This window comes from Erinaceus europaeus, chromosome 6 (genome assembly GCF_950295315.1).
Source record: "Erinaceus europaeus chromosome 6, mEriEur2.1, whole genome shotgun sequence".
In the NCBI taxonomy this organism is placed as follows: Eukaryota; Metazoa; Chordata; class Mammalia; order Eulipotyphla; family Erinaceidae; genus Erinaceus; species Erinaceus europaeus.
The window spans coordinates 72095726-72110652 of record NC_080167.1 but is presented as its reverse complement, the minus strand read 5'-3'; the positions used below and the strand labels follow the sequence as shown (position 1 = coordinate 72110652).

Here is a 14927-nt window from a genome sequence, read left to right as displayed (position 1 = left end):
AAGCCACTTTTCCCCACTGCTGTTGTTGCTGCTTTTGCTGCTGTTGTTGTTGGATAGGACAGAGAGAAATCGAGAGAGGAAAGGAAGACATAGAGGGAGAGAGCCAGACACCTGCAGACCTGCTTCACCACCTGTGAAGCGACTCCCCCGCAGGTGGGGAGTCGGGGGCTTGAACTGGGATCCTTGGGGGATCTTTAAATGGAAAATCTTGAAGACCACACCAAACACGAATCGATTTCACGTATGTTTCCAATGGTCTGTTTTTTACCCTTTTAAATGTACTGTCACACATGCCTTTCTGTTACTGTTGATGACAAGAGTCTAAGATGTCTGAGAAGCATGGCTGGTTTGGAGAGAAGCAATGTACCTTCCAATTTTTGCTGAGACAATTTATCAAGAGTTTGTCTCCCCACACAGAAAAGCCCAAGTGTCTTCTTGTAGATGACGAGACATAAGTACAGAGTCAGACTGTGCAGTCAAGAAATGATGAGCCCCTGCCATCCGTGGCACCCCAGATAGATGACATCTGTGGGCACTGTATGGTGCTGAAGGAAGTATACCAGACAAAGGCAGGCAATATATGATTTCACTCTCGCGTGGAATCTAAGAAACGAAACAAAACTCATATGTGCGGGGAACAGATTAGTGAGCGCCCAAGGTGGGAGGCGCTGGTGGGGCTGGGGAAACGGGAGAAAGAAGCCAAGCTCCCAGTGTCTGTATTTATGGCCAACGCCATGGGAACAGGGTTGTGGTTTTCAAAATGTTTGTTTATTTATTTTGGATAGAGACAGAAATAAATTGAGAGGTCAGGGAGATTGAGAGGGAGAGAGGCAGAGGGACAACCTGCAGCCCTGTTTCACCCCCTGCAGGTGGGGACCGGGGACTTGAACCCGGGTCCTTGTGCACTGTGATGTGTACGCCACCACCTGCCCGGCCCATTAAGACTGTATTTTAAAATCTGCTAAGAATAAAAGTGGTATCGACTATGGCAGTCTTTTCTTAATTCACAGATGTCAGACCAGTACATAGAGCACTTGAGAACAACACGGTAATGAAAGACGCTCAGCCTTCACTGAGGACACAAGCCTCCTTGCTAGCTCACACTCTGACGCCACTTGGGTCTGCATCGCAGCTCTGCTCTGCCAGAGTGAACCCACTTCTTCACCTCTATTCACAGAGCACTCACCAGGCACTATGGGGCAGCTTCAGGGCTGTGGTGTCCTTCCCTCTCTCCCTCTGTCTCTACTTCCTGAAAAAGCAGGCCAGAGTGGTAAAGCCAAGGAGATGACACAAGGAGAGAGAAAGAGAGACAGTGAGTGAGAAAAAAGAGAGAGAGACAGACAGAGAAAGAGAGAGAGACAGAGAGAGAGAGAGCGAGGGAGAGAGAGAGAGAGAGAGAGAGAGCGCCTGCAGCCCTGCTTCTCCACCCGCAAAGCTTCCCCCTACAGGTGGGCAGAATGACTAACGACATGACTCTACCTCTGACAGGTAACCTTTAGGAATTCTCTTGTCTTAAATACGAGGAGGAAAAGGGATTGACAAGTTACCACAAGGTCTCTGACAAGAGTTTTGTGTGTTTGGGCCAGAACCCCTGCCATCAAGAAGCCAACACCACCAAATATTTAGTAGGACAACATTTTTTTTTTTCTCTTTTCTCCTTTGACCAGAGCGCTGCTCAGCTCTGGATTAATGTGCCGGTGCTCATGCTGGCAGAGACGTCACGGCTGGGGCTCAGAGCCTTGGGCATGGAAGACTGCGGCATAACCGTTATGCTGTCTCCCTTGTCCTGATCGTCCAGCGCTAAAAAATATCAGCATAAGAACATAAATATTTTCGAGGATAGCAGTACTGCTTCAAACATTGTCTTAATGGAGTTACAAGTCAGCCCATGGGGCTGGGCAGTGGCACACCTGGTTGAGCGCACATATTACAGTGCGCAAGGATCTGGGTTCAACCCCTGGTCCCCACCTGCAGGGGGAAGCTTTGCAAGTGGTGAAGCAGGGCTGCAGGTGTCTCTCTCTTCTTCTATATCTCACCCTTTCTCTCAATTTCTGGCTGTCTCTACTCAATAAATGAATAAAGGTAATATAAGTAATTAAAAAACAAATTTATAAAAAAAAATCAGCCTGTTGAACTTTAGAGCTCTTATGAAGTCATATGTAGTGCTGACATCAAAGAGAAACAAAAAGCCACTATACTTATAAGTTAAATATATTAGTATGTACGATTTTCTTAATTTCCTTACAATGTTTGCTAAGTACCAAGCAAGACAGCAATATGTAGTAAAGCTATTAGTGCAGTGTAAAAAATAGAGGCATTTAATTAAACTGTGCTATAAGAGACGAGAATCTAAAGGATCATGGTTTCTGAAACTTGTAGGATTTGTAAGCATGACATGATCTAAAAACTTATTTGCTAGAGGCTGGGTGGTGGCGCACCTGGTTGAGCGCATATGTTACAAAGTGCAAGGACCTGGGTTCAAGCCCCCCAGTCCTCACCTGCAGGGGGAAAGCTTCACCAAGTGATGAAGCAGGGCTGCAGTGTCTCTCTCCCTCTCTGCCTCCCCCTCCCTTCTCAATTTCTGATTGTCTATATCCAATAAAAAAAAATCAAACCTTATTGATTTATTTTGTTGTTTCTAGGGCTTTACTACCCTGAGCCAGTGTTTTCAGAGACAGACAGACAGAGAAGTGGAGGGAGAGAGGGAAAGACAGCACAGGACCCAACTGCCACCAGTGCAGTGGGGCTGAGCTCAAACCTGGGCTGTGTGCATGAAGGACAGACAAACTACCCAGATGAGGTATCATTATTATCTTAATGGCTGGTTTACTTATTGGGTAGAAACAGAGAAATTGAGAGGAAAGGGGGTGACAGAGAGGGTGAGACAAAAAGATACCCATAGCCCAGCTTCACCACTCGTGAAGCTTCCCCCCTACAAGAGGGGGCCGGGGGTTTGAACCTAGATCCTTGTCCATTATAACATGTGTGTTCAACCAGGTGCACCACCACCCGGCGTGCCAGGTGAGTTATCTTGCCAGCCCTGCAAATTAAAAAAAAAAAAATTGCCTCATAAATTAAGATTTAAAAACAAGGAAAAAAAAACTACCTTTGGGTAGATAATTTGATATTTCTTTAATAAAATCTCTTTAAGTTTATAACAAGCCTTCCGAGTGGCACACTTTAATGATGACTCTTTAGTCACTATCAGGCCACCCCATCACCTGGGGCCCAATAAGGGAGTCCTGGGATTCCCACACAGACATGATAGGCTTAGACCTCTAACAGATCCCTGTCACTGGTCATCTCCATCAGGAACAACGTAATGGACCCCTCTGTGGGCCCCTATAGGACCTGGCCTTCAATGTGGATCAACAATGGTCAGGAATGTTTCATTCTCTGAAGGGAGGTTGGGCAACATACTCTACCTACCACCCGAGGAAGATGGGTCCTGAAATTGGTGCAGCCTGGGATGTTCCTAGCCGTGACCACAGACTGTGAGCTCAGACTGTGAGCTCAGACCTGCAGGGATGCAGAGGCCACACAGGCTCCTGTGCTGAATACGGGCCCCAGATGACATCCATGGAGTCTACAGTCAACAGTATTCATACACTTTTCTCCTGTTGGGAGCCACTTTCTGCCCTGATCCAGATTTCTAGCCCTTTTTTTCCAACTATGACATCATCTCCCCAGACAATAACTTGGGTCCACCTGCTTCTCAGAAGTCAGACTCAGGCAAAAACTGACAAAGTCATGGGCCCTTCGGAATATACCTAAAATAGACCTACTCGCTTTTTCCAAAATGGAGACCCCAAATCTTCATCTGCACTATTCCAGCCTTTAAGTTTATGATTAGTCAACAACTTGTTTGGCTCTATATGTTAACTGTTTTTCAGCCACCAGATTCCAGATGCTACCATAATGTCAGCCGGACTTCCCTGGACAGACAACCCCACCAATGTGTCCTGGAGCCCCACTTCCCCAGAGCCCTGCCCCACTAGGGAAAGAGAGAGGCAGACTGGGAATGTGGATCCACCTGTCAACACCCATGTTCAGCGGGGAAGCAATTACAGAAGCCAGACCTTCCACCTTCTGCATCCCACAATGACCCTGGGTCCATACTCCCAGAGGGATAACGAATAGGAAAGCTATCAGGGGCGGGGATGGGATATGGAGCTCTGGTGGTAGGAATTGTGTGGAGTTGTACCCCTCTTATCCTATGGTTTTTGTCAGCGTTTCCATTTTATAAATAAAATCTATACATACATATAACAAGTCTTTCAGTATATAAGACTAACTTTGGAGGGTATCAAGTAACTTGTAACTCAAAAGCAGCTACGGAGGTCAGGATGGAGGCAGAGCAGGCTGAGCGCACATATTGCGATGCACAAGGGCTCAGGTTCAAGCCCCTGATCCCCACTGCAGGGGGGAGGAGAGGAAGCTTCACGAGTAGTGAAGCAAGGCCGCAGATGTCTCTTTGTCTCTCTCCCTCCTCCCCTTTAATTTCTCTGTCTCATTCCAATATAATAAATACATAAAACTTACAAAGCAGCTCATAGATGTTTTTCTTCCAGTTAATAAGTCTGATGCAAATCAATTCAAAGTTCCGTCCCACAGAACCGGTTTGGCGGGAGTCGGGCGGTAGCGCAGCAGGTTAAGCACACGTGGCACAAAGCACAAGGACCAGCAGAAGGATCCCGGTTCGAGACTCCGGCTCCCCACCTGCAGGGGAGTCGCTTCACAGGCAGTGAAGCAGGTCTGCAGGTGTCTTTCTCTTCCCTTCTCTGTTTTCCCCTCCTCTCTCCATTTCTCTCTGTCCTGTCCAACAATGACATCAATAACTACAACAATAAAACAAGGGCAAGAAAAGGGAATAAATACATACATACATACATACATATATATATGAATTGGTTTGGCTATCAATTGTTCTTTATTTCAATCTGAATCTTCCTCATTTTCTAGGATACATTACCGTTTTGCTTTTTTTTAATTATTGTTAATGATTTAATGGTTGACAAGATCGAAAGATCATAGGGGTACAATTCCACACAGTTCCCACCACCGGAGTTCCCTGTCCCATACCCTCCATCTTTATGCCTCTGGGAACATGGACCCAGGATCTTTATGGGAGCAGAAGGTGGGAGCTCTGGCTTCTGTCATTGCTTCTCCACTGGACATGGGTGTTGGCAGGTGGATCCACACCCCCGGCCTGTCTCTGTCTTTCCCTAGTGGGGCAGGGCTCTGGGGAAGGGAGACTTCGGGAAGATCACAGTTTTTAGCGACTGAGAGAAGTAGCAACATGAGGTGACTAACCTCCCAGAGGTCTGGCTGAGCAGTTTTAGTCATATGCCTACCGACACACACTCCCAGCTGCCCGCTAGGCCCCCACGGGTGGCCACACACACACACACACACACACACACACACACACACACACGCCCAGATTCCATCCTAGACCAACTAGTGTTTCTGAAGCCACGGTGCGGGAGTTCTGTCTTAAGGTTTCTGGCAAATTTCAGTACCATGTGAGCCCACCAGTACCTGCGGGTGCAGGAAGGGCCAGCGAGAGCTCACTCAGTACACTGCTTTGCCAGGTGTGCTGCTCAGGTTTAAGCCCAGCCCTCACTATACTGAAGGAGGCTTTAGTGTTGTGGTCTCTCTCTCTCTCTCTCTAACTAAAAAATAAAATAAAATAAAAATGATTTCAAGGGTGTTCTAGAGAAATTTCTGGAACCAGGAGCATTGCTGCAGACTGCATGTTTATGTCCCCACCCCCACCTAGACACCAAACTCCTGAGCCGAGAAGTGGAGGCGTCTGGAGGTGATGTGGCCGTGACGGTACAGCACTGCACAGCTGAGCTGCTGCCTGTAATGCTCCAGGGGTGGTGCAGTGGATAAGGCACCGGACTCTCAAGCCTGAGGTCCTAAGTTCAACCCCCAGCAGCACATGCACTAGAGTGATGTCTAGTTCTTTCTCTCTTCCTAATTAATAAATAAATAAAATCTTTTGAAAATGTTTTTAATTATCTTTATTTATTTATTGGATAGAGACAGCCAGAAATCAAGAGGGAAGGAGGTGATAGAGGGAGAGAGACAGAGAGACACCTGCAGCCCTGCTTCACCACTCGCAAAGCTTTCCCCCTGCAGGTGGGGACCAGGGGCTCAAACCAGGGTCCTTGAGCTTTGTAATATGTGCGCTCAACCAGGTGCGCCCCCACCCGGCCCCGAGAAATAAAATCTTTTAAAAAAAAAAAAGCACAGTGAATCAGTGTTTGCATACAAGGGAGTCCAGATAAGGGGTAAGGTTGTGTAAGGACACTAGCTCTTCACAGAAAATGATTTTGCGTTCAGACGTGTGTAACAGGAGGCAGGAGGCAGCAAAATGAGAGCAGTGCTCTGGCAAAGACAAAAAGGAACAGCCACCAGGAAGAGTGGGCTACTCAGCCCTGCAAATCCCTGCCAGCACTGACGACAAGACACACAGACCCCAGAGACGCTCTGTGACTTGGTTTTGGCCAACAGTCAGGCCATGGCTGCGGGACACTGGTGTGAACGTCCACACGGCTGGTGGCAACTGCCCTGGGCAGTGCCACTCTGGCAGGTCAGGACACTCCCACCGGGCCGGGCCCGACTGCTGCTTTTTGGTGCTGACCCACCCCAGGGTCCTCTGCGTGCTTCACACAGTGAAAGGCTCTGCCCTGTCAGGGGTGTTAAGGACACTCATCTGCTGCCCACTTCTCACTCGTGCTGGGAGTTTGTTGGGGAGGGGCACTTTATGTTTTAAGGAAAAAGGAGTCAATGTGGCAGAACAAGAAGTCTCTTCCGTCTCAAAGCAGCGAAGCAGTGACACTCTTGGAAAGGGTCCTCTTTGCTGGGTGGCAAGTGCTGCAGTTTCTCAGGTGGAGGTGGTGACCTTGGTGTGGAGTTTCCAGCGGAGCTGGGTAGTCGCCTGCCTTTCAGAGCTCAGTATAGGGCACGGGCAGGGAGGCCCGCCCCTTGGGCTCACTGCAAGCAGGTTCTGTTAGGAATGTGGGGCACTGGTGGCTGGTGGAATAAGATGCCACGAACACACAGGTCTCTTCCTTGCAACTGAGCACGACTCTGTTCTGTTTTTCCCTCCTTTTAAGAATAATGTGTAGATTATTTTTAATAATCACTATTTGAGAAAAGCTCTAGAAATATATCTATTTGCGGGAGTCAGGTGGTAGCGCAGCGGGTGAAGCACACTTGGCGTGAAGCGCAGGGACCAGCATAAGGATTCTAGTTTGAGCCCCCGGCTCCCCACCTGCAGGGGAGTCGCTTCACAGGCAGTGAAGCAGGTCTGCAGGTGTCTGTCTTTCTCTCCCCCTCTCTGTCTTCCTCTCCTCTCTCCATTTCTCTCTGTCCTATCTAACAGTGACAACATCAATAACAATAACAATAACTACAACAACAATAAAAACAACAAGGGCAACAAAAGGGAAAATAAATAAAATTAAAATATATATATATATATTTGCATTCGAGTTGCTGGAAAGGAAATATGATGCCCATGCTGCAGTGTACGAAGAGTTCTTCAAGTCAACCCTCTGCAGGATAACTAGCAGCTCTGAGAGAGCTCACGTGGGCACATGCACGACCCATGATCCAGCCCAGCCACCACCGCACTGCAGGAAGCTCTGGTGCCATGGTCTCTTTCATTTATTTTTCTCTGCCTCGTAGCCTTTCTGTCCCCATCTATAATAAATAAATAAAGTATAATAATAATAATGTAAATAAAATTAAAGTAAAACAAAAGAGCAAATCAATCCTAGAACTTTCTAAAGAGGTTATTTTGACCACCGCATTTAATACTGCAATATGTTTTCATTCGTGTATTTCTAATGTTCCTTTCAAGCTGGGTATATTTTAAAGTCGAAATATTTATCGTGGTAGGTAGGATCCAATTCCCGTGAGCTGGGTCGAAGAGGGTGGCTCTGGTCCAGCAGACAGCGCCAGCCTCACCAGTGACATCGGAGCTTCTTTCTAGAACGACAACAGCCCCAGACTGGCGAAGCCGGAAGCCTCAGGGGTGAGGTCCATCGTCAGTGTTGTGGGTGATTCTGGTGTAAATTAAACTTTTACCAAAAGACCGACACTAACACCGGGCTTTTCTCAGCAAAAGAAATCTGAAGGTGGGGAAGATGAACAGGGGGCCCTGAACTCCAATTCCATCAGGACGGGGGGGGGGGGGGAGTACTGAGAAGCAGTAGGTGTGACTTAGAAAGGAAGAGAAAGGGAGCTGGCTGGTGGCGCACCTGGCTGAGCGCACATGTTGCAATGCGCAAGGACCCAGGTTCGAGCCCCCGGTCCCCACCTGCAGGGGTGAAGCAGGGCTGCAGGTGTCTTTCTGTCTCTTTCCCTCTCTGTCTCCCCCTTCCTCTCGATTTCTGACTATCTCTATCCAGTAAATAAATAAAGATAATAAAGAAGAAAAGAAAAAAAAAAGGAAGGAAGGAAGAGAAGGCAGGGGGCCAGATGGTGGTGCACCTGGTTAGGCACACACAGTACCATGCACAAGGACCCAGGTTCAAGCCCCTGGTCCCCATCTGCAATGAGGAAGCTTCACATGTGGTGAAGCAGGGCTGTAGTTATTTCTCTCTCTGTCTCACTCCCTCTCTGTCTCCCTCTTCCCTCTCCCCTCTTGATTTCTGGCTGTCCAATCAAATAAAATATTTTTTGAAAGGCAGGAAATGGGTAAATACAAATAAATATAGATAGTTCTAGAAATAATAGTCAACCCATCTCTATGTCCTTTGGAGAACCACTGCAGTTTCTAATGGAGGGAAGAGGGCATAGAGCTCTGGTGGTGGCAACAGTGTGGGATTATACCGGTCATCATTTTGTAAATCCATATTAAGTCACTAATAAAAAATTCTAAAGAAAGAATCTGGAAGGCACTTTTCACTTTTGTGACAGGAAGTGAGAATCCCACACAAGGCTTGGTTTTCACGGCCATTCTAGAAGTAGCAGGGTTCCAAGCTGCTCTGCCTGGATGTTCTGGGTGATGGGGGGCCCTGGCAAGCGTGGACGGGTGCATGGCTGCTAGACAATGGCGGTCCTTTCACACCCCAGCCTCCCAGACGGTCTCGTGTCGCCACCACCACCACCACCGCGTGTGGCCTTTTAGTCTGGTAACCGGAATCCACTGCACACAGACTAGCTCTGCTTCACTCAGGCTGAGGACCACGAGTCCCGGCTCTGCTCCTAGCATGTTAATGCTGTCTACGTCTTCTGCCATTAACTAAATGTGTGATCATATTCTCGTCCTCAATTCCGATATTCTTACTTTCAAGCTATTTGTTGTATGTTATTAGAATCACAGACTGCTTTAAAATAAGAATATTAAAAATCGGGCATAAACTTTTAACATCGTAACTGTACTTCCCTGCTTCATCCCACAGGCTAATATAGATTTTTTTCCTTTTTTTTTTTTGGGGGGGGGGATTCATGGTTCACAGTCCACAGCAAAATTGGTCCGCATGTTACTTTTCTCGGTTTTCCACACAACACTCTGACCCTCGCTAGGTCCTCCGAGCCGTCATGTTCCAGGACCTGAGCCGGTTTAATGTTTATGCTGACATGCTTGTCATGACACTGTGAGCCGCCCTCAGTTCTCAGTGAGCAGGCAACACGCACCACATTCCCGCTACTGGAGTGATCTTGTTTTCCTTCTCAAGCAAACAAATCAAACATTTCACTTTTCTGTCTTTTTTTTTTATAGAGTTTTTAAAAAAATTTTTACTTATTTATTCATTCCCTTTTGTTCCCCTGGTTGTTTTATGGTTGTAGTTCTTATTGTTGTCGTCACTGTTGAATAGAACAGAGAGAAATGGAGAGAGGAGGGGAAGACAGACACCTGCAGACCTGCTTCACCGCCTGTGAAGTGACTCCCCTGCAGGTGCGGAGCTGGGGCTCGAACTGGGATCCTTTCACTGGTCCTTGTGCTTTGCGCCACATGCGCTTAACCTGCTGCGCCACCGCCTGACCCCCTTACTTTTCAAGATGCAATGGAATCCTGCACTGTGCAACCATCTTAAGGAGCATCTGTATGGACTATGTCTAAAGTTAACTGCCACTTTCCCGTTCACGTGGGCATGTTTGGTACCCAAGTAATGGCCCTAGGGTAGAAAGATACTTGTGACATCTTAATTTGATTTAACTCAAGATATATATATCTTACTGGTCTTTGTTTCCCAAATAGGAACCACTATGTCCAAGACCTGAGTATTTTCAGAACTTTGAACCTTATTGTACCAGAACGTCCATGAGGACAGGGGTCCTTGCCCCCTTTTCTTCACACTGCAGCATTTCACAGACGTGAGGGAAATCTAGAACCAACCCCAAACAGTAACATATGTTGAGCCAAGCAAGGGAAAAGTACACCGCCTTCATCCTTCTCACAAACACACCATCATCTTTGCCCTCTCTTCCTTTTACATTGTCCAGGTGAGAATCTTTTTGGAAAGATTTGAAAGAATCCCCATTTAGTCTCTTTGTCTCCTTCAAGAACAATTCCTCATTTTATATTATTCTCCATTTTTAAATCTACCTTGTGTTTCGTCTTAGCTTTTGATTCTTGAACCTGCTGAGGGCAGGAGCTAACCAATATAGACTGTGGAGAGCCGTCACACTCCAAGAAACAGCAGAGGCACGAGACACGGGTAGAAATAAGAAGGACAAGTGACCATGAGTGTGATCCACGACAAGTGACCGTGAGTGTGATCCACGACAAGTGACCGTGAGTGTGATCCACGACAAGTGACCATGAGTGTGATCCACTCTTGGCTTGCAGGAGGCAAAACATTTAGCTCCTCCTCCTTCTAGGAAAGTCCTTTCTCAAGTACAGTGAACAACGCTAGCTGATGTTCTCAGCGTTCTGTGTTGCTGTCTTATTAAACGTTTCCGTAACACTCCTCCCCTTTGTTCTCATTTCTCCTAGTAGATTTGGTTGCCCTCAAAAATCCCCCCATCTTTACAAATACTAATGGAAACAAATTAATACATTAGGAGATTATGTTGGCTTACTGCATTAAGTCAATAAAAATTTTATTCTGTTTCTGTTATCTGCCAAGTGCTGCCATCTTGGATTTATTTTTTTCTGTGGTTTACTGTTCAGAAGTTGATTTACAGATTCGCTATGTGTTTCACATCCTTTATTTCTTCTTTCTGTAACCTGTTTTCTGATCATTTCACTGCTCACCGACCCCTCCTTCTGCCACCAGAGGGATGGGCAGGGTGAGAACATGAAATGATGATATTTTAATACAGTCAATTTTGCTACTATCTCTTTTAAAAACAGCATGCAAGGTATGTGTGTAATTGTTCACCAAAACGACATTTCAGGATTTAAATATAAATGATTTTTTTTTTTTACTGTTCAGGATCTAGCAACTGTCACTATGGAAAACTGATTTTTCTACATACTAAATTTAATACAGATTTTTTTTCACAATCCAAACAGTTTATTATAATAATTCTCACATAATTATACCAACTCACAAACTAAATATCTCCCAGAATGTTGCCAGTTACAAAAAGAATCCGTATCCAAAGACTCAAGAGCTAAGAAGAAGCACAAGGTAGATTTAAAAATGGAGAATAATGCTAAGTGAGGAATCATTCCTGCCTCCCAGATTCAAGCCTTTTCACTCACGTCGTCATCTCAGAGCTACCCATAAGAGAATATGCTTGACCTACAGATCTGGGGAGGCCTGTAAAAAGTCAAGGTTTAACTCTAATGGTTACTTCCTAATCAATGATGTAATAGTCACTGATGCAGGAGAACAAAGAACATTGCAGAGCTACATATGGACTTCATGGCATCACTTTATTTTTTAAAGGCATGCTGCATAGTCTAAATCATTTTCAATTTTCACTAATTAAAATGAAAACTATCAGCAGCTGATGAGCAAAAAAAAATTTTTTTTTTTTTAGCAATAAATATTTGGGGAGGTATATTTGGTTTGGCAGATCAACTTCTGAGAACTCGGCTCCTCAGCAATAATAATCAGTGGGCTGGAGAATCTATTCCTACCTGCAGTTTCTTCGTCTATAAATCAGCTGTAATGTCAGAACCAGTTTCGATAGGGGGATGTAAATTTTTCAAAGAGACAATGTTACAGTGAGTGTCTCTGTAGTTATAGCACCCCACAAACATGAATACAGTTATAATTCATGGTTATTCGTGAAGTTTAAGGAAGGGTCCCTACACATGAACTGTTCTAGGGTCACAAAAATCAGAAATACCATTCCGGTCATTTTCACACGGTTCTTTACTCCAAAGACATGTAAAGAGTTAAACATGAAATGAGCACTCATTATTTCAGAGTCAATACAGACACTTAATAACTCCAGAAAAATGTTCACTCTTTCAGAAATAATCTGTTCAGTTGTTTGGAAAGGCGATCTAGGATATTATTCCAGGTTTGTGTGTGTGGTTTTTTTTAATTTAATTTTTTGCCTTTAATTTGATCATTTTTTTTTTTTTCAGGTACAATCACAGGTTCCTCTCACTTTCTTTGGGAATGAAGGTCATGCTTACTATCTTCACACACACCCAGAATGCTCACGGAGGCCAGTGAAACCTAGTGGAGGCTGTGCCACATTGTGATACATTTTGGTCTGGGGAGGCTTTGGGCCTAAAACCCATCTTCTCTAATTAGATAAGTCAACAAGAACAAAGATAGAAAAGACTCATTCTGCAAATTTAGATAAACAAACACAGGTGATGTTTGTTTTTTTAAAGTTGAGAGAAGTTGTATACATATTCTTTTAAAATGATCTTATTCCAAAACATTTGCTCATTTGAAAACAGGGATGTACCTAAAAACCCAGTGGAAACAACCATTTCCAAATAAAGCAAGCATGTAGAAGCTACTGGGCAGAAAAACCACTAGAAAATTCCGAGGAGAAACTTGGAATAGTTATTTGAGAAGTCCCTAGGTTCATTACTAAATTCAACGTTTACAATGTTGGGTGAACTACAACTCAAATGCTTTGTTACCCTGTAGCCTCTCGCACAAACGTGGTTGCAATATACAGGGGAGGGGCGAGCTGTTACTGAGGACAGAGGGCGAGACCGCAGTTATTATTATTACTGAAGGAGTCTGATCTGAAAAGAATCACATCAGGTGAGACACAGCTGCAAGCCCCATGCTTGTGGCGCGGCTCCCGGAAACCTGTGACGACGTGTCTGCTTCTCACCACCACGGCTCACAGTTTGCAGAAAACACTGAAGCCACACAACTGAATAATCTCCTCTAACCAGGCTGAACTTTCTTGAAGGAAATGAAAAGATAAATAGATGGAATCTTGCCCCACCTCTTTTCTCCTCCTTTTTTCTTTTAGTGAAACTGACATAAATTGTTGAAGAGCACTACAGCGCCACCAACACAGATCAATGCAAAACAAAAAAGATCTCCCACCGTGTGCAAAAAGAAGGGAGAAATTTAGAAAAAAAAAATGCCCCAAATTACAAAATGTCTCCCCGATGTACCTTTTTGAAGAAAAAGGAGAAGGAGGAGGAGGAGGAAGAGAAGAAGGAGAAGGATACCAGCAGAGATTGGCAAAGATTGCCAAATGGAGAACAAACACCGCCGCATCTAAGTTAAGATTTCGTCAGCAAGCAGAGACCCACGGTGTAGTAAGAGCCATAACTTAACATACACCCAGCTAGGCCGGTCTCCACCTTCATGATGCCAAGGACAGTTTTTCTGTACTTTGAATCTCAATAATCCAGCAAGAAAACCACAATAGGCCTAAAACAAAAATAAATAAATAAATAAGATTAAAAAAAAAAAAAGAATTCCATCCATATTTTGCCTGCTGACCATTCAGCCCTGAACAAACTAGGGACTATTTTAATTTTTATAAAGAAGATAGGCACATATTTGGCATCACCAACATTGCTGGCACAAAACAAGTCCATCTTGAAATAGCTGAGTTCCCCTGTAGTTCACAGCAATTAAAGTCTAATTTATATTCTGACTATCTAAGCCTCGATCATGGAGAGAGAGAAAGCAAAGCCCCCTATATCTTTGTGCTTTTTCGGTTTTTTTGTTTGTTTGTTTTTACCTTTTTGGTATAAAATTAACCAGCCAAGATCAGGAGGAATGTGCAGAGATCAAAGCTAAAGAAAAGAAAAAGGCAAAAAAAAAAAAAAAAGAAAAGAAAAGAAAAAAGACACCATCACCACCAGATTTGGCTTCTAACGTTAACAGCAGCAGAGCCGCACAATGAAAATCTTTTCCGGCGTGGGGAGGACTCGCCCACAGGTCTTTAATTTCATCAATGTTCTTTTTTAGAAAGGGGGGGGAGAAGAAAAGAAGAAAGAAGAGAAAGGCAGAAACTTACCGTGGGCGCAGGCAAAGCAGCGGCCAGGCGGAGCAGGGCCGGGGCGGTGCAGGCTGGAGCCCCGTGCGCCCGGCGGCAGCAGCCTGGGGGTGGCCGGGCGCATCTCCCGGAGGCCGGGCGCGACCCCGGGGCTCCGGAGCCCCATGGCGGCGAAGGCGCGGAGCCGGCGCCGGGCGGAAGGTGGGCAGCCGCCGTGGCCCGCAGCCTCGGCCCGGCAACTTGGCGCTGCGGCAGGTGCGCGCCGATTGGCTGCTTGGAGAGGCCCCGCCCCGGCCCCGCCCCCGGCGAGGCCCCGCCCCCAGGGAGGGCGGCAGACGACGAGCCATGTTTCCAGCGGGCGCTGAGAAGCACAGCCGCCCGCCCGGGGACCGAGGCCCGGCTCGCTCGCGGTGACACCGCAAGACAATGGCCCCCGGCCGCCCGGCAGCGCGGGCAGCGGCCCCTGGCGCGCCCGGAGGTGGGGGGAGGGCTCTGCGCGCTGAAGAGGGGGCTGCAGCCGCCCAGCCGCCCACCTTCCTTTTTCCTTCTTCCTTCCCATTTTCCCGCAGCACCGA

The 14927-nt window shown here is 46.1% G+C and overlaps 1 protein-coding gene across 1 annotated transcript in view; it reads right to left on the bottom strand.

The window, feature by feature from the left end:
• The window catches only part of EPC1 (enhancer of polycomb homolog 1), a 77371-nt gene extending 62785 nt beyond the window's left edge, over nt 1–14586 (bottom strand). Inside the window, exon 1 of the mRNA XM_060192508.1 lies at nt 14374–14586. The gene's annotated coding sequence lies outside the window, so the exon portion shown is untranslated. The remainder of the gene's footprint in view (nt 1–14373) is intronic.
• Between the last annotated feature and the right edge of the window lie 341 nt (nt 14587–14927).